This window comes from Sus scrofa, chromosome 13 (assembly GCF_054392235.1).
Source record: "Sus scrofa isolate SSC_HxYL_T2T_F1_AM1 chromosome 13, Sscrofa_HxYL_maternal_Yorkshire_Landrace_v2.0, whole genome shotgun sequence".
Taxonomy (NCBI): Eukaryota; Metazoa; Chordata; class Mammalia; order Artiodactyla; family Suidae; genus Sus; species Sus scrofa.
In genome coordinates, this window is record NC_139395.1 from 117,422,158 (window position 1) to 117,446,201 (window position 24,044).

General features: G+C 33.5%; 1 long non-coding RNA gene across 4 annotated transcripts in view; it reads left to right on the forward strand.

The window, feature by feature from the left end:
• Nucleotides 1-24,044, forward strand: part of LOC110256329 (uncharacterized) — a 568,755-nt gene that overhangs the window by 38,885 nt on the left and 505,826 nt on the right. For 3 of the 4 annotated variants that reach the window (XR_014822608.1, XR_014822607.1, XR_014822609.1), the window contains exon 2: nucleotides 7,055-7,312. This is a non-coding gene — a long non-coding RNA (uncharacterized LOC110256329). Of the gene's footprint in view, nucleotides 1-7,054; nucleotides 7,313-24,044 lie in introns of those variants that run through there. The other variant, XR_002337744.2, reaches the window with a different exon arrangement.

The window sequence follows — 24,044 nt, forward strand, 5'->3', positions numbered from 1 at the left end:
TGTGGTATTTTGATACTTAGTTGTAAGTTCATATAAGTCTCTCAGACGCAAACACTGATAATTGTTTTTCAATATAGGAAGTTAAATTGCTTCTCAGATAATTTTAAGAACACTGTGCAAATTAGGCCTACCTCCTCTCTTGAATCACTTGTGCTCTGATTTTCTCTGACCTTGAATAGACAACTCTTCCTATTGCTTTACTTAGTTTCCATCACTCTTTCTTCTTTCAATTTTCTTTGAGGCTAAAGTCAGACCTGCTATATCAGCTCCCTACAGAGTAAGAAATGGCTTATGAGAAAGTACAGAAGCTATTTGGGGTTAGAGATAAAACTTAAAGGGAAACATCTAAAGACAAAAAAGTTAGAAAGGTCCAAAGGTTTCATGTACAACATTTAAAGGAAAAGAAAATAAAGAAAGGTCAGACAGATACTAAAACTATATATGAGTTGAGTTCAACTTTAAAAGAAAATTCTTTCAGAACCTGAGTCAAAGAATTATAAGTAACTGCAAATTTAAAAGTGTTTTGTTTATTGTTTATTTATTTTACAATGTGTATCATTTTCAGTATAATATTCCTCATTGTTTTGTTCAAGTGTGCAAAATCTGTTTCAGGAGTTCTTATAGAGTCAATGACAGCAGTTCAATTTATAAATTTTTGTGGGCATATGTGAATGAATAGGAAATGAGAAGTAAATCATAGTGCTCTTTGGCTCCTGATGCCTAAGTCTAAAATAAAATGTGTTAGAAATACACACACAGAGGCACAAACACACACATTTGTATAACAGAGTTTTATACTTGCATAATTTGCAAGTGTGAAATTATTGACATTATACAAGTAAGAATTAAACATGGATGTCACATGCTATAGGAAAAATGTATAACTCAATATATTGGTTTCTTAGGGTTCCTCTAACAAAGTATCACAAAATGCATGACTTAGAATAATGAAAATATATTCTCTCACAATGCTGGAGGGCATAAGTTTAAAAATCATGGGTATGCTCTCTATGCAGGCTCTAGGAAAGAAATCTCCTTTGCCTTTTTTCAAGCTTCTGGTCTTGCTGACAATTCTTGGCATTCTTTGGTTAGTTGCCCTGTCACTCTAGTTCCTCCTCCTGTTCTTATGTGTTTGTCATCCTTCTCTTGATGTATCTGTACACATTTCTCTCATTTTATAAAGACAAAGTCATAGGATTTAGGCTCCTGATACTCCTGTATAATTCATTTCAACCTGAATGCACTTGCAAAGACACTATTTCTAGATAAGGTCACATTCACAAATACTAAGGATTAGAACTAGACCATATCTTTTAGAAAGACACAATTCAACCTAATACAGTACATGTTATAAAGAGATCATTGAAATTTTGTTTTAGCATATTTGACAAATGAGTCACACCTGTCTCCAAATTTGGTGATTTCTGAGTCAAAGCAATGTCAGGAATTTAATGTACTTCTAAAGTCTTATATTAAGATTTCCATATGAAATTATGTTGATAGAGCAAATTTATTGCCTTTAAGAAGTGGGCACACAAAAATAATACATTTCTATAAAATACCTTACTCATTATATTGGATTATTTTTGAGTGAATTACATTTTGTCCAAGGTCACAGAAATGCAACTTTTTTTTTTTTGGAATTTCCTAGGGCTAAACCTCTGGCATATGGAGGTTCCCAGGCTAAGGGTCTAATTGGCTTTTGCCAGAGCCACAGCAAAAAGCCACTGGCTTTTGCCAGAGCCACAGCAACGCCAGATCCAAGCCATGTCTGTGACCTACACCACAGCTCACAGCAACGCCGGATCCTTAACCCACTGGGCGAGGCCAGGGATGGAACCCGCAACCTCATGGTTCCTAGTCTGATTCGTTAACCACTGAGCCACGACGGGATCTCCAGAAATGCTATTTTTATATGATTTTTCATCCTACCTACCATCTTTCATTCCCTTCCTTTTCTCTGCAAACATGTTTCTATTATTATACAGTCTAACAAGTATATGAATGTGATAATAAAATAAAATCATGCTTTTGTCCTCAAAGAAAGTGCAGACTAATGGAAAAAGGGGGACAGGGATTGCAATAAAATGTAAAAATGCCATGGAAGATTTTTAAGAAAAAATATAATGCCATGAGAATACAGAGGAAGTGCTTCTTAGATGGTGAGATGGAGGTTTTTCTGAGAGGTGATAACTGAGCTGATTTTTAAAAAGGAAGAGGAAAGTTAACATCTGGAAAGACATAAACTTGTGAAACTAAATTGAGAAGAGAAAAATATTATGCTGGTGTTTAGGAAATAAGTTCATATAATGAGAGGAAAATTGGGCAGGTCCCTGATTCAGAAGCGTTTATACTGTGAATATATATTTTTCTGTTACTTTCATTAATTCAGTGTACTTACTACTACTAAACTAACAACAAAAATAAAAAGAAAGCAAAATGAATTGTGTAAAAGTTTTTGTTAATAAAAATTAAGTATACCTTTACAAGTGCCAATTTATAACCCAGCTATCATAGTACTGTCTATAAAAGCAGTTGGTCTAACCTCATCAACTCCTTTTTCTTGTTTTTATCCTTATCTGACATTTCTTTCTCCTTTATTTTTGACTGTCAAATTCTGTTTCAAAATCCCTAACTCATTGCTACTTTGTATTTTATGTTTTAAATTTATAGAAAAAACGAAAAGATAGGCAGATAATTCCCATATACCCACTGCCAGTTTCCCTATTGTGAATATCTTACATTACTATGATATATTTGTTATAATTAATGAGCCAATAATACATAATTATTAAGTAAACTCCACACAGTGCATGTTGTTTTATTCTTTCCTAATGCCTTTTTCTATCCAAGTATCCTATTTAGGATACCACTTTTTACTTTTAAGGGCTGCACCTCCCACATACGGAGGTTACCAGTATAGGGCTTGAATTGGAACTGCCGGTCTTGGCCACAGCCACAGCAATGCAGGATCTGAGCCACGTCTGCGACCTTCACCACAGCTCACGGTAAAGCTGATCCTTAACCCACTGAGCGAGGCCAGGGTTCAAACCCACAACCTCATGGTTACCGGTAGATTTGCGTCCACTGCATCACAACGGGAACTCCCCGTGGCTACTACAGTTCTTTTACTAGTCATGTGTCCTTAAGCTCCTCCTGGTTGTGACAGTTTCTCAGATTTTCCTTGTTTTTGATGACTTGACTAGAGTACTAGTCAAGTATTTTGTGGAAAATCCCTTAACTGGAATTTGTCTGAATTTTAAAATCATGTTTCTCAGGTTGAGAGTAGAGTTATGTGTTTTGGGGAGGTAGTGTACAGAAGTAAAATGACCTTTTAATTATATCACAGCCATGGTACTGGCTGTCAACATGTTGTTAATCACTGTTGAAGTTAATCATGATCACCTGGCTGAGATAGTGGTTGTCAAATATAACCACTGTAAAAATTCTATTTTTTATTCATTTACATACTGTATTCATTGAAAAAAAGTCATTATAGGTATCAACCCATAAGGAGTGGGGCATTATACTCTGCCTCCTTGAGAGCAAAGTATCTATGAAAATCATGTGGAACTCTTCAAGGGAGATTTGTCTCTTCTTTCCTATCTGCTTACTTATTCAATCAATTTATTGGTTATAATACGGACTCTGGTATTTATTTCATACCTTGGTTTATAATCCTCTACTACCCTATTTTGTTACATAAATCGTTCTATCTTTTTAGCCATTGAGAGTTTCAGTTGGCTTCAGTGTCCCTTTAATATACCCTTATCAACATTTTAGATTGTTTTTGTTTTGCTTCATGTGAAATAGAGTTTTAACTAAAGAACACCCCCCCCCCCTTGGCTAAGAAGGCAGATGCTAGCCTTTCCAGCTATGCTGGTCACTATACCACCCTTCTTGTAATAATGTAACAACTGTGTGCCCTCTGTCCAAGCCAGCAGCCCTGCTAATCAGGTACCCAACATTGCTTATCAGTTCTGCTTCTGTAACCTTGCTTGCTCAATTTCTTAGGGAGAAACACAGTCTGCTTGGGGATTGGGGGAGGTCCGGGATGCTTACATGGGAAAATCAAGACCTTGTAGTGTATAAAAGTTACTGAGAACAAAGACGTGGTACTCAGACTCTAGAGGTGACTCCTCTGAGCCCGCACTGGTGCTGAATAAACCTTGCTTTTCCATATCTCCTAGTGCTGTTTGTCTCCTTCCACTGCCACGGTTTTTGTGGTTTCCGTAAAACATGTACTTTTATGATTTTATCTTAAGAAATCATCACACACAATGTCATGAAGATTTTCCCCTATTTTTGTTTTTAAGAGTTAAGTGGTTTTATCTCTGATGTTTAGGTCTTTCATTGATTTTGAATTTTTGTATATGGTGTAAAATAAGGATTTGGCTTTATTCTTCTGCATGTGGATATCCATTTTCCCTAGCACTATTTGTTGAACAAACTGTCCTTTATTCATTGAACCCCAAAATGGTCTTTGTACCCTTCTCTAAAGTCATTTGACTATATATGTGAGGGTTTATTTCTTGGCTTTGTATTCTATACCATTTGTCTCTATGTCTCCCTCTCTTTCAGTACACAGTATTTTGATTATTAAAGTTATGTGGTAAACTTTGCAATCAAGAATATGAGTTTTTTTTCAAGATTATTTTGGTTATTTGGGATTTCATATGAATTTTAGCCTTTTTTTTCCTATTCCTGAATTTTTTTTTTTTTTTTTTTTTTTTTGTCTTTTTAGGGCTGCAACTGTGGCGTACAGAAGTTCCCAGGCTAGGGGTTGAATTGGAGCTATAGCTGCTGGCCTGCACCGTAGCCACAGCAACATCAGATCTGAGCCACATCTGCCACCTACACCACAGCTCATGGCAATGCCAGATCCTTAACCCACTGAGCCAGGCCAGAGATCAAACCTGCATCCTCATGGATGCTAGTCGGGTTTGTTACCACTGAGCTATGACAGGAACTTGTCTGCAAAAAATTCTGTAAGGATTAAATTGAATTTGTACATCACTCTGAGAAGTATGGGGATTTTAACCATTTTAAATCTTTGAGTACCTGAATACAGGATGTTTTTACATTTACTTATATCTTTAATTTCTTTTAGAAAAGTTTTGTAGTTTCCAAGTCTTTTGCCTTGGTTAAGTTTATCCCTAAATATTTCATTCTTTTTGATGCTCTTGTAAATGTGATTGTATACTTAATTTCCTTTTCAGATTTTCCATTGCTATTGTATAGAAATGCAACTTTCTTTTATGTGTTGATTTCTTATCCTGTAACTTTGTTGAATTTGTTTATCCATTCTAATAGCTTGTGTGTGTGTGTGTCTGGAGTTTTCAAAATTTTCTACATAATCTGTTAACAGAGGTAATTTTATTTCTTCCTTTCCAATTTGAATAACTTTTATTCTTTTTTTCCCCTTAGCTGCTGTGGCTAGGACTTTAGGTACTACACGGAATAGAAATGGTGACGGTGGGCATCCTTGCCGTGTTCTAGATCTTAGAGGAAACATTTTTAGTTTTCACAATTAAGTATCATGTTGGCTTTTCAAAACAGCTTTCATTAATTGAAGTAATTTATTTTCTTGTCTATTGAGTGGTTTTTCTTTTTTTAAGAAGGAATTTGGAATTTTGTCTTGTCAAATGCTTTTATTGCACCATTTGAGATGATCAGGTAGTTTTGGTTCCTCATTCTTTTCATGTGGTATATTGCATTGATTTCCATATGCAGAAACATCCTTGCACTCCAGAAATAAATCCCACTTGGTCGTGGTGTATAATCCATTTAATTAACTATTGAATTAGTTATCTGGTATTTTGTTGAGGACTTTTGTATGAATATCCATCACAGATACTGGTCTATAATTTCCTTTTGTTATAGTATTTTTGAGCAGCTTTGGTGTTAAGGTAAGTGTTGGCTTCATAAAATGAGTTTGAAACCACTTCCTCCTATTGAAGTTTTTTGGGCAAGTTTGAGAATAATTGGCGTTAAATTTTCTTTGAATATTTAGTATAATACTCTGGCGAAGTTATGTGGTTCTGGGTATTTGCCTTGTTGGAAGATTTGATTACTAAATAAATCTTTTTACCCATATATATCTGTTATTTTTATATATCTTAATGATGCAGGCTTGGTAATTTGTATGTTTCTTGAATTTATCCATTTCTTCTAAGTTATAATTTGTTGGTATGTAATTGTTCACAGTGGCGTCTTCTAATTCTTTTTATTTCTGTAGCATCATTTGTAATGCCTCTTCTTTCATTTTGGGCTTTTGTTATATGTCTACTCTCTTTCTGTCTTAGTATAGTTAACCATTTTTTCAATTTTGTTTATCCTTTTAAAAAAACAACTTTTTAGTTGATTTTTTTATATTCTTGATTTCATTTATTTTAACTCTAATCATCATTTTCTTCCTTCTGCAAATTTTGGGCATAGTTTTTTCCTTCATTATTTTGTTTCTTTGGGGTTAGACTTAGGTTGCTGTTTTGGGATTGTTTTTAGTGCAGTCATTTGCTTCTATGTAATTCTCTCTCAGCACAATTTTCTGTTGCATCCTAAGTTTTGGTATGTAGTATCTTTTTTTCACTATCTCAAGATATTTTCTGATTTCCCTTGCAATTTCCACTTTGATGTGCTAATTATTCGATAGTGTATTGTTTAATTTTGACATGCATGTCAAATTTACAATTTTTCTGTTGCCATTGGTTCTTATTTTCATTGAGCTTAAGATGGGTCTTATCAATTCTGTCAGTTAATTTGTACACCTCAATTTCTTTAGGGACACTTTCTGGAATTTTTTTCTTTTATTTCTTTGTTTCTTCTCATACCTTATTTTTTGCTGGGATTTAGACATTTGAAGAGGAAAAAAAAAATCTCTTCGGTCTATACAGACTAGCTTCATACAGGAAAAGATCTTTACCAGTAAGTCTGTGTAGAGATGCTGAGGGACTCTCAAAACATTTCTGCTTTGGGATGGATTTTTTCTAGGTCTGTGTTTTTATAGTTTCCCAGTCTGAGAAATCTAACTTTTTTTTTTTTTTTTTTTTTCCAGGAGCTCCTATTTTCTCCCTGCTCTTGATGTCTGTCTGTGGTACTGCAGTATCTGGGGCTTCAACAAGCTGCTGAGCTCTCACTGGCTGCCATCAGCCAAAGCACGATTTTATCCAACTTATCAGCAGTCTAAGTCAGGCAATCTACTTCCAGAAAATCTGGAACATTGGACATATATTCTCTTCTTCTCATTGTCTCCTGGGAGGGAAGCTACAAGTGGCACATTTTCTCAACTTGACCAAAGTTACGCCAACTTCAGGTAAGGGCTCTTCTGGATAAAATGGAAGAGCTTTTCTTTTTACCCTTTTCAATAGTGTAATAGTTTCGTGGTGGTTCTTGGCTTTGTGTTCGTCTTGGCTGTGTGTTTGCTGAGGTACTGAGATTTGTTTCTAGAGTACTCATAAAGACTTTTTAAAATTGTTGTCAAGTCAGTCAGTTTTTCTGTGGAGGAACGAGGTCTGGAGCTTCCTATTCCATGCATTGCTTACTTCACTTGGGTTTTGTTTCTCCCAAAGCCTTTCTCCTCGGCTTGCAGATTCTTGCATTGTTGCTTTATGGAGGTATGGTCCTTCGTAGTTCTGTGTTGTCTGTGTCCTATTCTCTTCTTATAAGGATATTGGTCATATCTGACTGGGGCAAACCATATGATTTCATTCTAGTTTAATAACTTATTTATAAAAGCTTTAGCTTCAAATACAATCACATTGTGAGATACTGGCCTTAGGACTATAGTATATGAACACTGAAAATGCAATTCAACCCATAAGAAAGTGAATAAAATTTGGAGCAGTATGTATTTGGTGAATAGAAGAACTGGAACCAATCACTTTAAATTTAGACAATACTAAGAATGCTGTGACAAATAAAAATGAAGTATTTAGTGTTAAATGTGTACTTAGAGCAATTTTAAGGCATGATGTATTTCTGAGCTGTATAATTGCCTGCATACTGAAAAATAACAACAAAACAAGTGAACTGATGATGGAAATGAAAACTCAAGACCTGAATTTTTTTTTTTGACATTTGATTTCAGAGCATGTATTTGTTTTTAATGGCTATTTTAAATCTATAATCAAACAAATAATGTAATATAAGCCCTTATAATTATTACTTTATAAGAGAAGCTCTTCTTAAATAATATAGTTTATTGAATAGTAGAAGTAAGACTGAAATAGAGAATGTAAACATTTTATGCAACTAATTTTTTGATTTTTTATATGCTCCGGTTTTATTCTGGAAAAAAAATCTTCCATAAACTTTCCAATAGATGATACAAGAAAATTTCAGGGTTAAATATAAGCCAAAATGAAAAGAGCTGACAATTTTTGAGAAAATGAATGTGATATGGATGGTCTCAAATAGTAATGTTACTGTGTTACTGGACTTTTGGTAAAATTTGAGTAATACACAAGTTGTGTTCCTGATTGTTGTGGATAGAAAAATTTCCCAATGACCTAAAAGCATAAACCTCAGTGTGTATAGCCTCTAGCATATTGTGATTCATCCTCTCATTTTGTGAAAGACTTGATTGTGATTGCTATATCTCATTGCTCTGTTGAATGTTAATCAATCAGTATTATTCCCATCTTATGGGAAGAGTGCAAGACTGAATGATTTCGGAGTAAGATTGGAACTCATGTCTTTCCTCTTTTGGTCCAATTTTAGGTAACATTAAATTCAGGGCTCAAATAGTTCATTAATGAAGAGAAAAGTAATTTGAGTTTTAATTCAAAAGACTCATTGAGTTTAATTTGAAAGACTGTTGCATATGGAAAATAGTTACTCATTTTTAAATTGCAGCTACTTATACCTGTAGAAGAATTTTGAAAATTCTATTTAGGAACCAATTTGACTTCACATAACTTATGTAAGTTGTTTACCTCATCCTTTATTGCAGAAAGTGGTAGCATAATAAAAGGAATCATTATTTTCCAGAAATCAACTATAATCTCTGTTTTGCCACCTGAAATGGTAATTTTCTATCTGTGGCATAAAGCCTGGTAGCTTTGGAAAGACTGGAACTTGTAAAAATACTTTCATTTTTACACAAATAATGCATACTATCTCAGAGCTACTTCTGTGCTCTTTTTTATATTTAGTAATCCTATGACACTGTTGTAAGATTTCTTAATAATATTTATTTGAGGCAATTTTATATCATTTTTTAATTCTCAGTATTCAATTGTGATTGTTTACACCCATTCTAAATAATGTTCCTAACATATTGTTTTATTGTTTTTGATTATATTAAAATTTGCCATATATATAATTTTTTTTATCTTCTCAGAAAAATTACAAAATAGATGTTATTTTCATTACTGATGAGGAGATTGAGGCATTGACATCCAAGCCTTGACCTTCTGATAATAAAGTTCAAAATCTGCTAGCCATTGCCTCTTTAGACATTACAGTTAGAAAAATTAAATAAATGAAATAGAAAGATGAGTAATGACAAATGCCATAAAAAATCTAGTCACTTTTTTTAAAACATTGAAGTAAGATACTGTTTTATGCTTACTATTATATCCCCCAAATCAAGCACTCTTTAACTAAAAATATATATATATGTTCTATTTTTTAGAAGGCTTAGAGAATATACTTATTTAAACCAAATAAAAAAGTGAAATTTTTATTAATAATAAAAATAAAATTATCCTATAAATAATTTTATTCCATTCTATTCTATTGAATAAGATAATACTAGGAAGTATTAGCTAAACCAAAAATTATGCTATAAATTGTACAAAAATCAGAGCACATGAATCCCCAAAAGTAATTAAATCTAACCCAACATATTGCCTCTGACTTTTTTTGTACAACTTACTAGGTAACTTCCAAAAATCTGTAATTGTGAAATCTTAACAATCCTTTAAAGTACCTATTGGGGATATCCTTAAAAAGCACAAAATGGATATGTTATTTTCATTTCTGAAATTTGAAAACAGTAGGGTTGTAATCAAGGCCTCAACTGCACAGTACAGCCTGGGTGGTCTGAGCATGAGGAACCAGACACAACAGAGAAGCTTCTAAGTGTCTGCACTTAAATGGCCATGTGGTCTTAGAAGTCCCTCTGAGATACTGACTGAACAGGGGCTCATCTATAGTTCTTCAAATGATGTCTTTATCTGGGTGCAGTTTCATTGTTGAATTAACTTTGTGAAATTTTTTTTTATGTATTGTATGTGGCAATGTGCTATATGTACATTGAGAATTTGTGAGCATAAATATGTTGCACATCAATATAAGATGTATATAAATGTTGGGTAGAATTTAAAATACTTTCATAGCATTTCCATATGTACCCATTTGTAAAAGCTTGAAGTGAATGAATACCTGAAAAGAACTAGTATGTTTATCAAGTCTTGCCCTTAAATATATGCAGGATGATATATCTATGGCTTTTTTGTTTTTACCATTTATTTTTTTCACTCAATCTCCTCTAGGGTAATTAATAGTAATATAAAACTAAATGAAAACCACATTTATTTGTAAAATGAGTCATTTAAAACATTAGTTCCTAATTTTTAATTAAAAGCAGATTCATTAATATTTACTTTTTTAAAAATTGATTTTCCTTTTATAGTCTTTCTCTAAACTGTGAAAAATAGCATATAAAGGAAAACAGGTATAAAGAGAAAAACAGAATTAATCTTTCCTTTCATTGTCTTATGGTATGACATGTAAAGCAGGAATGAGGTTGAAGCTTAAACTTGAACATTTTATCGTTTCTTGTAAAATGTATTATTTTTATCAGTCTTTTTTATTATTGTCACTTTCAAGGCCTAGTCTGTTTGGTTACATGAGCACATTGAAGTTGATGTACATCATTTAAAAACATCAGAAATATTTGTGAATTGAATTTTAACACATTGTTTTCACTTTTCATTATTTTTTCAAAATCTGAATTAGTTGTCCAACTTTAAAATTCAAGGGATTTCACATAAAAATTTCAATTTGTTTGTTCTTTTTCTAAAATATCTGAGCCTACATTGACACAATTTCAGAATTTGCCTAACCTGAATTGTTATTTGAGAAAATTGTGTTTTCCCTAAGCTAACTGCATTTTTTTTCTCTAGTCCATTGAAGCCCTCATTCCATGCATTCTATTTTGATTAGTTGATCTGGTTTCTGAGATAATTATATTATTACTTGTGAAATCTGTGGACTTTTTAGAAATTGTAGAATACATGTACTATTTTAAACATACTAATGTAACTAATGTAACTTTGACTTCAATTTGGGTACTTAAAATAGGTCTAAATTTCATTATTTTGTTGTTTTAGTTATGCTTAAATTTACTCCTACTTTTCAGTGTCTCCTCTTTTGTTTGAAGAAGCATTTACTAGCCTGGTGCAATTTATAATTTGTGTAATGATTATGTTGTTTACCTCTTCTTCTTGGAACACTTCTAGTTTACATTTCATTTGTTCTGCTTTTGCCAAGGCTGTTGTTACATGATCTGTTGTAACTCTGCTTTGTATTCCTGTCTCATAGTAGTGACTATATGCATGTGTGCATCTGAAGGGCAAGATGTGTAGGTATGTTTATCTTTACATTTATGGAGGGTTATTTGGCTGTGATATTCTCAGGCTCCATGAAATATCACTGGTGATTTTCTTTGCTCTCAAATGTTTATATACAATTTTGCTTTTTTATTATTATTTATTTATCAGTTTTTTGCTACTTTTTTTTTCCAGGAGAAGTATTTATAGAATGTTATTGTTAGGTGCCTATGTTAGGTTGTGAGCTGTACAAGATACTCAGAGTCATGTAGGACATTTTCTAAGGATGAAGAGGTTTGAATTGTGAGTCTAATTTTACTTTAAAATTCCTTAATCAAGCATTCAGTGTCAAGCATTAGACATTCAATGAAAAGTACCTCTTATCCCCTCAACTAAAAGAGGTAGATTCCTTTCTGAAAATATGGCTTAATCAATATATTCTTTACAGGGAGTTCCCATCGTGGCTCAGTGGTAAGCGAATCCGACTAGGAAACATGAGGTTGCGGGTTCGATCCCTGGCCTCGCACAGTGGGTTAAGGATCTGGCGTTGCCGTGAGCTGTGGTGTAGGTTACAGACGCAGCTCAGATCCCACGTTGCTGTGGCTCTGGCGTAGGCCTGTAGCTACAGCTCCGATTCGACCCCTAGCCTGGGAACCTCCATATGCCGTGGGAGTGGCCCTATCAAAGGCAAAAAGACAAATATATATATATATATATTCTTTACTAAGCCCTGAATTCTGTAGTTTTTAGAACTAAAATATTTATTTTCCTCATATGCTAAAAAGGATTTTGCTTTATATTTTACTATCTGTAGCAATGAGTCCTTCTTACTCTTCTTCCTCAATTTATTTCTGTTTTTATTGCTTTTGGAATTTTTCTATCTGTCTTACACTTTGGGGTTTTATCTGTCAGTTTCTCTATTTTCACCCTTTGTTTGCCAAACATGAAATATCTTTGCTTGTTTCTTGTGGCTTTTTACTTTTGGGTAATACTTTTTAGAAGAAAAGGTCAGTGTGGAATGTAGCATCTGATTTCATTTGATTTTTTTCCATGTTTCTTCTTATTTTTTTTTTAAACTATACTTTTTCCATTTATCTTCAGGTGACAATTTTGTTCACTAGCTGTTTGTTTTGGAGAGGTTCGTTAATATTCTTTAAATGTTGTCATATAGAAATATATTTATCTGTTGCTTTATATATGAATAAAAGGTTGACAGGATTTTGGAATCCAGAACATTGACTTTCTTGTCCTGAAGACAGGGTCAACCTTCCTCCAATATCTCTTTATTAATGCAAGTCACTGTAAAGATATTTCTCTAGATTCTTGTTGTGCCCTATTCAAGACCATAACTTTTAATAGATTACTTGTCCCATTTTAACCATGATACACTTGATAAAACAGAAAAATTTACATGCTCAGTCATATATGAGATAAGTATAGAAAGCAGAGCTGTAGGAATCTATTTTTGATAATAACAAAATTCCAAAAATTAACTCTAAAAGTTATCATACTTTACACTACATTATTAACACTAATGGTGTTATATGTATGTTTTTCAGGAACTTTGCCAGCCTATTATACAGAAAAACATTATTAAAATTAAACTCAAAAACCTTAAAATTAAATGTTATATTAGTGAATAAGTACTCAAATCTCATCACAACTGAGTAATTAACCACTTTTACTATTATCTCTGTTGTGAATGGTGTGTCTATTGTCTTCGTTTTGGAAATATTATAACTGCTATGTATCCCTTCCTCACTGTGCATTCAGTGATATATTGATTGCTTTGTTAGTCACAGTGGCAGTATTTGCACCATGAAAATTGGCAAAAACTACAAAACAAGGCTTGATTTATTTTGTTGTTTTTGTGTAGACATAGGTAAGTGATGGGGAGTATGTTATACTGTGCAAGCTAGAAGTATGTTGTTATCTATAGCCTACATTGTGGAAAGCACAACAATGAGGTAATAACCTTCCGCTATACAAAATGGACTAGCTAGTTCAGGAAAGAAGTAAGTAAGCTCATTACTGACAAATGGGTGAAGTTTCTGCATACTTAGGGGTGAAGCTGAAAGAGGTTTGAGTTTATTGAATATAATTTGTGCAATGGTGATAAATTTAAAGTAGTCCAGATACCAGTTTTAATGGCATTAACTTCATTATGAAAGGAATTTGTGGATTGAATAGCAATCCCATTTGCCATGGAAAACTGTAATTATGGGTTGGCTAAGAATATAAGAGCTCAGGAAAAATCTAAGGAGCTTCTTGTGAGAATAAATTAGCTATTGAAATTTACAATAAATAATATGACATTTATCATTTCAAATAATGCTTTTAATAGTATGTTACAGTATATTTATCTATGTGCATACATACACAACAGTTTTTTTCCAGACAGCTGGTTACAAAACAGTATCCAGCACATTACTCTCTATATCATAATAAGATCCCCAGGCAATTCACAACTATATTAGACTTTTCAAAATTCTGTGGCAATTACCATTACATAGAATTATATGCTGTAAGTCCTCCAAAATCCTTAAATTTATTTCTCATTTGCCACATTGAAGCTAGTAGGTCATTCACATAAGAATATGAATATGAGAGTGCTATTCTCTGAACATTGAACAATATAAGAATATTCCAAAATAAAATATTATTTTCTTTACTGCTGCAATATATCACACTAATAAGCTGAGTGGTAATTGTTTTCTCCATTCACTAATCTACCATTCAAATCCTGCTTCTTAAGTTCTTTCAGAAATTAGAGATGTTCCACATTTTATTTAATGGTTGCTTCCATTGTTAAAAAAGAGGAATATTCATAAGGACTCAATGAATGTATTATCAAGAAGACCATGCACCTTACTCAGGTTTTTTTTCTTTTTAGGTAGGTTTTTTAAATATAAATTTTATTGGAATATAGCTTACTTACAAAGTTGTGTTAATTTCAGATGTACATCAAAGTAAATCAGTTACATGTATCCATTCCTTTTCAGATTCTTTTCCCTTTTAAGCTATTACACAGTATTGAGCAGATTACCTAGGGGGTCTTATTTTCTCAGTTTAGATCAGGAGAGGAAGCAGGGTCCTGTATTTTATTACCAAATAATTTCAAGGATCTGAATGTGATAAACCTGTTAGCTTTTAGGACCAAAAATTAACAAAGTTGTGAAAAATAATTTCTTGAATTGTGTGATGCTTAAAACATTTCATTTATTCCAGGAATAACAAATTGATGAAATAAAAAAGATAGGTAAAATGTCTCAGTGACATTTCTGTTAGCTAAAAATATCTAACATAGAGTCTACCTAGTCAAATATTAATTGAACAACAAGTACAAATAAAATTTTGTCTTTTTAAATTATTCAATGAATTTTATTACATTTATAGTTGTACAATGATCAACACAACCCAATTTTATAGCATTTTCAACCCAAACCCCCAGCCCACCCCCCACACCACAACCCGTTGCATTTGGAAACCGTAAGGTTATCAAAGTCTGTGAGTAAGTATTCTGTAAAGAAGTTCATTGTGTACATCTTTTAGATTCCACATGTAAGTGATAGCATTTGATGTTGGTGTCTCACCGTCCTACTTCACTTAGCATGATAATTTCTAGGTCCACCCATGTTGCTGCAAATGCCGTTATTTCTTTCCTTTTAATGGCTGAGAAATATTCCATTGTGTATATGTACCATATCTTCTTTATCCACTCCTCTGTCAATGGACATGTAGGTGGTTTCCATGTCTTGGCAATTGAAAATAGTGCTTCAGTGAACATTAGAGGACATGTATCTTTTTTAGCCATGGTTTTCTCTGGATAGATGCCCAGGAGTGGGTTTGCTGGATCAAATGATAAATCTATTTTTAGTTTTCTGAGGGATCCCCATACTGTTTTTCACAGTGGTTGCACCAATTTATATTCCCACCAAGAGTGCAGTAGGGTTCCCTTTTCTCCACAACCTCTCCAGCATTTATTGTTTGTAGACGTTTTTGTAATTTTTTTTTATTTTTTATTTTCCCACTGTACAGCAAGGGGATCAAGTTATCCTTACATGTATACATTACAATTACATTTTTTTCCCCACCCTTTGTTAGGTTGCAACATGAGTATCTACACAAAGTTCTCCATGCTACTCAGCAGGATCTCCTTGTAAATCTATTCTAAGTTGTGTCTGACAAGCCCAAGCTCCCGATCTCTCCCACTCCCTACCCCTCCCATCAGGCAGCCACAAGTCTTTTCTGCAAGTCCATGATTTTCTTTTCTGAGGAAATATTAATTTGTGCTGGATATTAGATTCCAGTTATAAGTGATATCATATGGTATTTGTCTTTGTCTTTCTGGCTCATTTCACTCAGTATGAGATTCTCTAGTTCCATCCATGTTGCTGTAAATGGCATTATGTCCTTCTTTTTTATGGCTGAGTAGTATTCCATTGTGTATATATACCACCTCTTCCAAATCCAATCATCTGTCGATGGACATTTGGGTTGTTTCCATGTCCTGACTATTGTGAATAGTGCTGCAATGAACATGCGGGTGCATGTGTCTCTTTTTTTAAGTAGAGTTTTGTCTGGATATACGCCCAGGAATGGGATTGCAGGATCATATGGAAGTTCTATGTATAGATTTCTAAGGTACCTCCAAACTGTTCTCCATAGTGGCTGTATCAGTTGACATTCCCACCAACAGTGCAGGAGGGTTCCCTTTTCTGCACAGCCCCTCCAGCACTTGTTATTTGTGGACTTCTTAATGATGGCCATTCTGACTGGTGTGAGGTGGTATCTCATGGTAGTTTTGATTTGCATTTCTCTTATAATCAATGATGTTGAGCATTTTTTCATGTGTTTGCTGGCCATCTGTATATCTTCTTTGGAGAAATGTCTATTCAGGTCTTTTGCCCATTTTTCCATTGATTGATTGGCTTTTTTGCTGTTGGGTTGTATAAGTTGTTTATATAGTCTAGAGATTAAGCCCTTGTCAGTTGCATCATTTGAAACTATTTTCTCCCATTCTGAAAGTTGTCTTTTTGTTTTCTTTTTGGTTTCCTTTGCTGTGCAAAACCTTTTCAGTTTGATGAGGTCCCATGGGTTTATTTTTGCTCTCATTTCTATTGCTTTGGGAGACTGACCTGAGAAAATATTCATGAGGTTGATGTCAGAGAGTGTTTTGCCTATGTTTTCTTCTAGGAGTTTAATGGTGTCCTGTTGTATATTTAAGTCTTTCAGCCATTTGGAGTTTATTTTTGTGCATGGTGTGAGGGTGTGTTCTAGTTTCATTGCTTTGCATGCAGCTGTCCAGGTTTCCCAGCAATGCTTGCTGAATAGACTTTCTTTTTCCCATTTTATGTTCTTGCCTCCCTTGTCAAAGATCAATTGACCATAGGTGTCAGGGTTTATTTCCGGGTTCTCTATTCTGTTCCATTGGTCTGTCTGTCTGTTTTGATACCAGTACCACACTGTTTTCATGACTGTGGCTTTGTAGTATTTCTTGAAGTCTGGGAGAGTTATGCCTCCTGCTTGGTTTTTGTTTTTCAGGATTGCTTTGGCGATTCTGGATCTTTTGTGGTTCCATATAAATGTTTGGATTGTTTGTTCTAGTTCTGTGAAAAATGTCATGGGTAATTTGATAGGGATTGCATTGAATCTGTAGATTGCTTTGGGAGGTATGGCCATTTTTATAATACTGATTTTTCCAATCCGTGGACATGGAATATCTTTCCATTTCTTTACATCTTCTTTGATTTCTTTGATTAAGGTTTTATAGTTCTCAGCACATAGGTCCTTTACCTCTTTGGTCAGATGTATTCCCAGGTATTTGATTTTGTGAGGTGCAATTTTAAAAGGTATCGTATTTTTGTATTCCTTTTCTAATATTTCATTGCTGGTATATAGAAATGCAACTGACTTCTGAATGTTAATCTTATATCCTGCTGCTTTGCTGAATTTATTAATCAGTTCGAGTAGTTTTTGGGTTGAATTCTTAGGGTTTTCTATGTATAGAATCATGTCGTGTGCATACAGTGAGAATTTTATCTCTTCTCTTCCTATATGGCTGCCTTTTATTTCTTTTGTTTGTCTGATTGCTGTGGCTAGGACTTCCAAACCTATGTTGAAGAGCAGTGGTGAGAGTGGGCATCCCTGTCTTGTTCCAGATTTGAGTGAGAAGGCTTTCAGTTTTTCCCCATTGAGTATTATATTTGCTGTGGGTTTATCATAAATGGCTTTGATTATATTCAGGAAGGTTCCCTCTATACCCACTTTGGTGAGAGTCGATCATGAATGGATGGTGGACTTTGTCAAATGCTTTTTCTGCGTCTATTGAGATGATCATATGTTTTTTGACTTTTTTTTTGTTAATGTGGTGTATGATGCTGATTGATTTGCGTATGTTGAACCATCCTTTTGAACCTGGGATGAACCCTACCTGGTCATGGTGTATAGTTTTTTTGATATGTTGTTGGATTTGGTTGGCTAAGATTTTGTTGAGAATTTTTGCATCTATATTCATCAATGATATTGGCCGATAGTTTTCTTATTTCGTGGTATCTCTGTCTGGTTTTGGAATGAGGGTGATGGTGGCATCATAGAATGTCTTTGGGAGTATTCCTTCTTCTTCAACCTTTTGAAAGAGTTTGCGAAGGATGGACACCAATTCCTCTTTATATGTTTGATAGAATTCACCTGTGAAGCCTTCTGGTCCTTGAGTTTTATTTGTAGGGAGTGTTTTTTTGACCTCTTCAATTTCATTTCTAGTGATGGGTCTGTTCAATTGGTCTGTTTCTTCTCGATTCAGTTTTGGCAGGCTGTAAGATTCTAGAAAATTGTCCATTTCTTCCAGATTGTCAAAATTGTTGCCGTATAGTTGTTCATAGTATTCTCTTACGGTTTTTTGTATTTCTGCACTGTCCATTGTGATTTCTCCTTTTTCCTTTATAATTTTGTTTATTTGGGTTCTTTCTCTCCTCTTTTTAGTGAGTCTGGCCAGGGGTTTGTCAATTTTGTTTACCTTTTCAAAGAACCAGCTCTTGGTTTTATTAATTTTCTCTATTGTTTTTTGAGTCTCTATTTTATTGATTTCTTCTTTGGTCTTTATAATTTCCTTCCTTCTGCTGACTTTAGGACTTTTTTGTTCTTCTTTTTCTAATTCATTTAGGTGGAGGGTTAAGTTGTCAGTTTGGGATCTTTCTTCTTTTTTGAGAAAGGCCTGTATCACAATGAATTTCCCTCAGCACTGCTTTTGCAGCATCCCATAGATTTTGAGAGGTTGTGTCTTCGTTATCATTTGTCTCCAGGTATTTTTTAATTTCCTTCTTGATTTCCTCATTGACCCATTGGTTTTTTAGTAGCATGTTGTTTAGTGTCCATGTAGTAGGTTTTTTCTCTTTGCTTTTCCCATGGTTGATTCCTAATTTCATGCCATTGTAGTCAGAGAAGATACTTGAGATAATTTCTATGCTCCTAAATTTATTGAGGTTAGCTTTGTGTTCCAAAATGTGGTCGATTCTTGAGAATGTTCCATGAGCATTTGTGAAGAATGAAGACTTTTTGATGATGTTCATTCTGGCCAGTGGTAAGGTGGTACCTCATTGTTTTTTTGATTTGCATTTCTCTAATAAAGAGCAATGTTGAACACTTTTCATGTGTATTTTAGCAGTCTGTGGAGAATTGTCTGTTTAGGTCTTCTGCTCATTTTTTGATGGGATTTACTTTTTTTTGGCATTGAGCTGCAGAACGTGTTTATAAATTTTGGAGCTTGATCTCTTGTCAGTCACTTCATTTGCAAATATTTTCTCCCATTCAGTAAGTTGTCTTTTCATTTTGTTTAGTGTTGTCTTTGCTGTGCAGAAACTTTTGACTTTAATTTAAGTCCCTTTTTTGTTTGCTTGTTTTTATTGTCATTACTCTAAGCGGTGGATCTGAGAAGATGGTGTTGTGATTTATGTTGGAGAATGTTTGGCCTATGTTTTCTTCTAAGAGTTTTATAGTATCTGGTCTTATATTTAGGTCTTTAATCCATTTTGAGTTTATTTTTGTGTATGGTGTTATGAAGTGTTCTAATATCATACTTTTACGTGTGGTTGTCCAGATTTACCAGTACCATTTATTGAAGGGGCTGTCTTTGCTCCACTGTATATTCTTGCCTCCTTTGTCATAGATTAGTTGACTATAGATGTATGGGTTTAATTCTGGACTTTCTATCCTGTTCCACTGATCTATATGTTTATCTTTGTGTCAGTACCATGGTGTTTTGATGACTGTTGCTTTGTAGCATAGTCTGAGGTCAGGGAGCCTGATTCCTCCAACTCCCTTTTGCTTTCTCAGGATGTCTTTGTCTATTCTGGGTCTTTTGTGCTTCCAAATAAAGTTTAAAATATTTTGTTCTAGTTTCATGAAAAAGGTCCTTGGTAATTTGATAGGGATTGCATTGAATCTGTAGATTGTCTTGGGTAGTATAGGCATTTTGATGATAGCGATTCCTTCAACCCAAGAGCATCTGTTTGTGTCATCTTTGATTTATTCATCAGTATCTTATAGTTTTCAGAGTAAGGTCTTTTGTCTCTTTGTAGGTTTATTCTGAAGTATTTTCTTCTTTTCGATGTGATGGTAAATGGGATTGCTTCCCTAATTTCTCTTTCTGATCTTTCATTGTTAGTATGTAGAAATGCAGTCGATTTATGTGTGTTAATTTTATATCCTGCAACTTAGCCAAATTCATGGATGAGCTCTAACAGTTTTCTGGTAGAGTCTTTAGAATTCTCTAAGTATATTATCAGGAAAAGAAGGGAGGAAAAAAAGAGTAACAGTTAATAAAAAGTCAATAAGAACATACATATCAATAATTACCTTAAATGTAAATGGACTAAATGTCCCAACCAAAAGACATAGACTGACTGAATGGATACAAAAGCAAGAGCCATATATATGCTATCTTCAAGAGACCAACTTCACATCTAGGGACACATACAAATTGAATGTGAGAGGATGGAAGAAAATATTCCATGCAAATGGGAATCAAAATAAAGCTGGTTTAGCAATACTCATATCAGACAAAATAGATCTTAAAATGAAGAATATTTTACGAGACAAGAAAGGGCATTACATAATGGTCAAAATATAAATCCAAGAAGAATATATAACAGTTTTAAAAATATATATGCACCCAACATAGAATCACCACAATATATAAGGCAACTGCTAACAACCTTAAAAGGACAAATTGACAATAACACAATCATAGTGGAGGACTTTAACACCCCACTTACAGCAATGGACAGATCATCCAGACAGAAAATCAATAAGGAAACACAGGCCCTGAATGAAGCATTAAACCAGATGGACTTAATACATATTTATTGGATATTCCATCCAAAAGTAGCAGAATAAACATTTTACTCAAGTGCACATGGAATGTTCTCTAAGATTGATCACATCCTGGGCTACAAATCAAACCTTGGTAACTTTAAGGAAATTGAAATCATATTAAGCATATTTTCTGACCACAATGTTAGATGACCGGAAATCAATAACAAGAAAAAAACTGCAAAAAACAAACACGTGGAGACTAAACAACATGCTACTAAACAACCAATGGATCACTGAAGAAATCAAAGAGGAAATTAAAAAACACATAGAAGCAAATGACAACAAAGATACAACACTCCAAGACCTATGGGATGCAGCAAAAGCAGTTCCAAGAGGAAAGCTTATATCAATACAAGCCTAGGTAAGGAAATAAGAAAAAGCTCTTATAAACCACCTAAAGCAGCTAGAGAGAGAACAGACAAGACCTAAAGTTAGCAGAAGGAAAGAAATCATAAATGTTAGAGCAGAAATAAATGAAATAGAAACATATAAAATCATAGAAAAGATCAATGAAACTAAAATCTTGTTCTTTGAAAAGATCAAAAAATTTGATTTATCAAGAACAAAGAGGACTCAAATCAATAAAATTAGAAATGAAAAAAGAGAAATTACAATGGATATTACAGAAATACAAAGAATCATAAGAGACTATTACCTGAAACTATATGCCAATAAAATGGAAAACCTAGAAGAAATGGACAAATTCTTAGAAAAGTACAGTCTTCCCAGATTAAACCAAGACGAAATAGAAAAAATGAACAGGCCAGTCACAAGTACTGAAATTGAAACCTTGATTAAAAAACTTCCAACAAACAAAAGTCCAGGACCAGAGGGCTTCACAGGCAAATTCTATCAAACAATTAGAGAAGAGCTAACACCTCTCCTTCTGAAACTATTTCAAAAAATTGCAGAGGAAGGGATACTCCCAAATTCATTTTATGAGTCCGCCATCGCTCTGATACCAAAACCAGATAAAGATACCACAAAAAAAAAAAAAAAAAAGGAAATTACAGGCCAATTCACTGATGAACATCAATACAAAAATCCTCAACAAAATACTAGCCAACTGAATCCAACAATACAATGAAAGGATTGTACATCATGATCAAGTGGGATATTTCCCAGGGATGAAAGGATTCTTCAATATCCACAAATCAATCAGTGTGATACACCACATTAACAAACTGAAGAATAAAAATCATATGATCCTCTCAATAGTTGCAGAAAAAGCATTGACAAAATCCAACACCCATTCCTGATAAAAACCCTTCAGAAAGTGGGCATAGATGGAACCTACCTCAACATAACAAAGACCATATGTGAGGAACCCAGAGCTAATATCATTTTCAATGGTGAAAAGCTGAAAGAACTCCTACTGAGATCAGGAACAAGACAAGGATGTCTGCTCTTGCCACTACTCTTCAACATAGTTTTGGAAGTCCTAACCAGGGCAATCAGAGAAGTAAAAGGAATAAAAGGAATCCAAATTGGAAAGGAAGAAGTAAAACTATCACTATTTGCAGAAGATATGATACTAAGAAAAATTTGACTGTTTTGGAGGGTAACAATTCAAACAGATTATTTTACTCTTTACACAACCCCCCCGAAAACAAACTCAGAAAAGTCAATCTGCATAGATGCAGTTGAAATCACACTGACTCTAAAACTGTGGAAATCATCCAGGGAATAAACATGGACTTAAATGCTAACAGATAAATTAGCACCTTCCCTTTTTTATTTGTTGTTTAGTGCTCACTATATTATACTAGATGGGAGTTTACATGTATTTTGCCCTTTAATTTTTACATTGAGTAAGAATTTGACTACATTTTATATTGGTTTTAAGTCATTTTTTTTACAGTATTAATTTTTTTATGATTTTTTTTTTATTTTCCCACTGTACAGCAAGGGGGTCAGGTTATCCTTACATGTATACATTACAATTACAGTTTTTAAATGTTTATTTTATAATAATATAGTCTTGTCTTGAATATAAAATATATAGAAGTGGGTATATAGATTATGAACAATGCATATTAGTATTGATAATAAGGGAACTTTTTTTTTCTTTTACTTATAAAACAGCCTTATAATTTTGATATGGAATACATTTGCTCAAAATTGTGCATACTTCTAAATGGTGACAGTGTTCTACTTAGTCACTGCTGCTCTTCAGTTTACCATATTATAAGGAAAATTGTGACTTTATGCAAACATATAGATTTAGCCCTTATTCTATGATAATGCTAAAATCAGTTTTAATGATACTGAATAAAATTTTAATGGGTGGAAAAATTGCTGATAAGGCACATAGTGTATGATGAGAGGAGTTAAATACTTCCTCCTTCTGGTCCTTGCGAGGAAAAATTAATATCATTTCACAATGTCTTTAAAACGTACTTTCACAGATTGTGAAGATCAAATAAAAATCATTAAGTATAATCTGACTAAATATCTTCAACATCTGTTTTAACATTATATTCCTCCATAATTGATTGATTAATAAATTCTTAGTAAAGACAAGCATTTTCCACAGAGTTCTGAAATTTATGAGTTTTCCAACCTCCTTCCCAGCTGTAGCCCATCCCCTTTATCACCATGTAGATACCTGGTATTTAACTAAGGTAAAATCAAAAGCAAGCATGTTATGTTATGGCAAATAATATAGTTTTTAATTCAGTGGGCATAAAATATTTAAACAGGATATATCTTAATCTTAAGATCCAAACTCTGATATCATGTAGCTAGAAAGAATAATTAATAGGATATTAACAAATATGGACAGCTTATATCTATCAATTATTCAATACATTTTTTGCTAAGACCTCAGTTTACCTTTTTACCAGAGGATATGAAATGTAGTGAAACAATATAGAACAAAATCACTTTAAATCTACTTTAGAACATCACAGTAGTATAGGTATCAAATATTTATTCTGCATGTATTTAAAGAGCAAACTGTAATTCAAGAGCATACACATTTAAGTCAAGTATAGACAGTAATCATTTTGTTTAAAAGCTGAAATATAAGCAATCACATAAATCCATAGAAATATTTCTCTCTAATTTTCATAACACAAGAATTTGATATTGTGGGAGACATAAGCATAGGTTTAA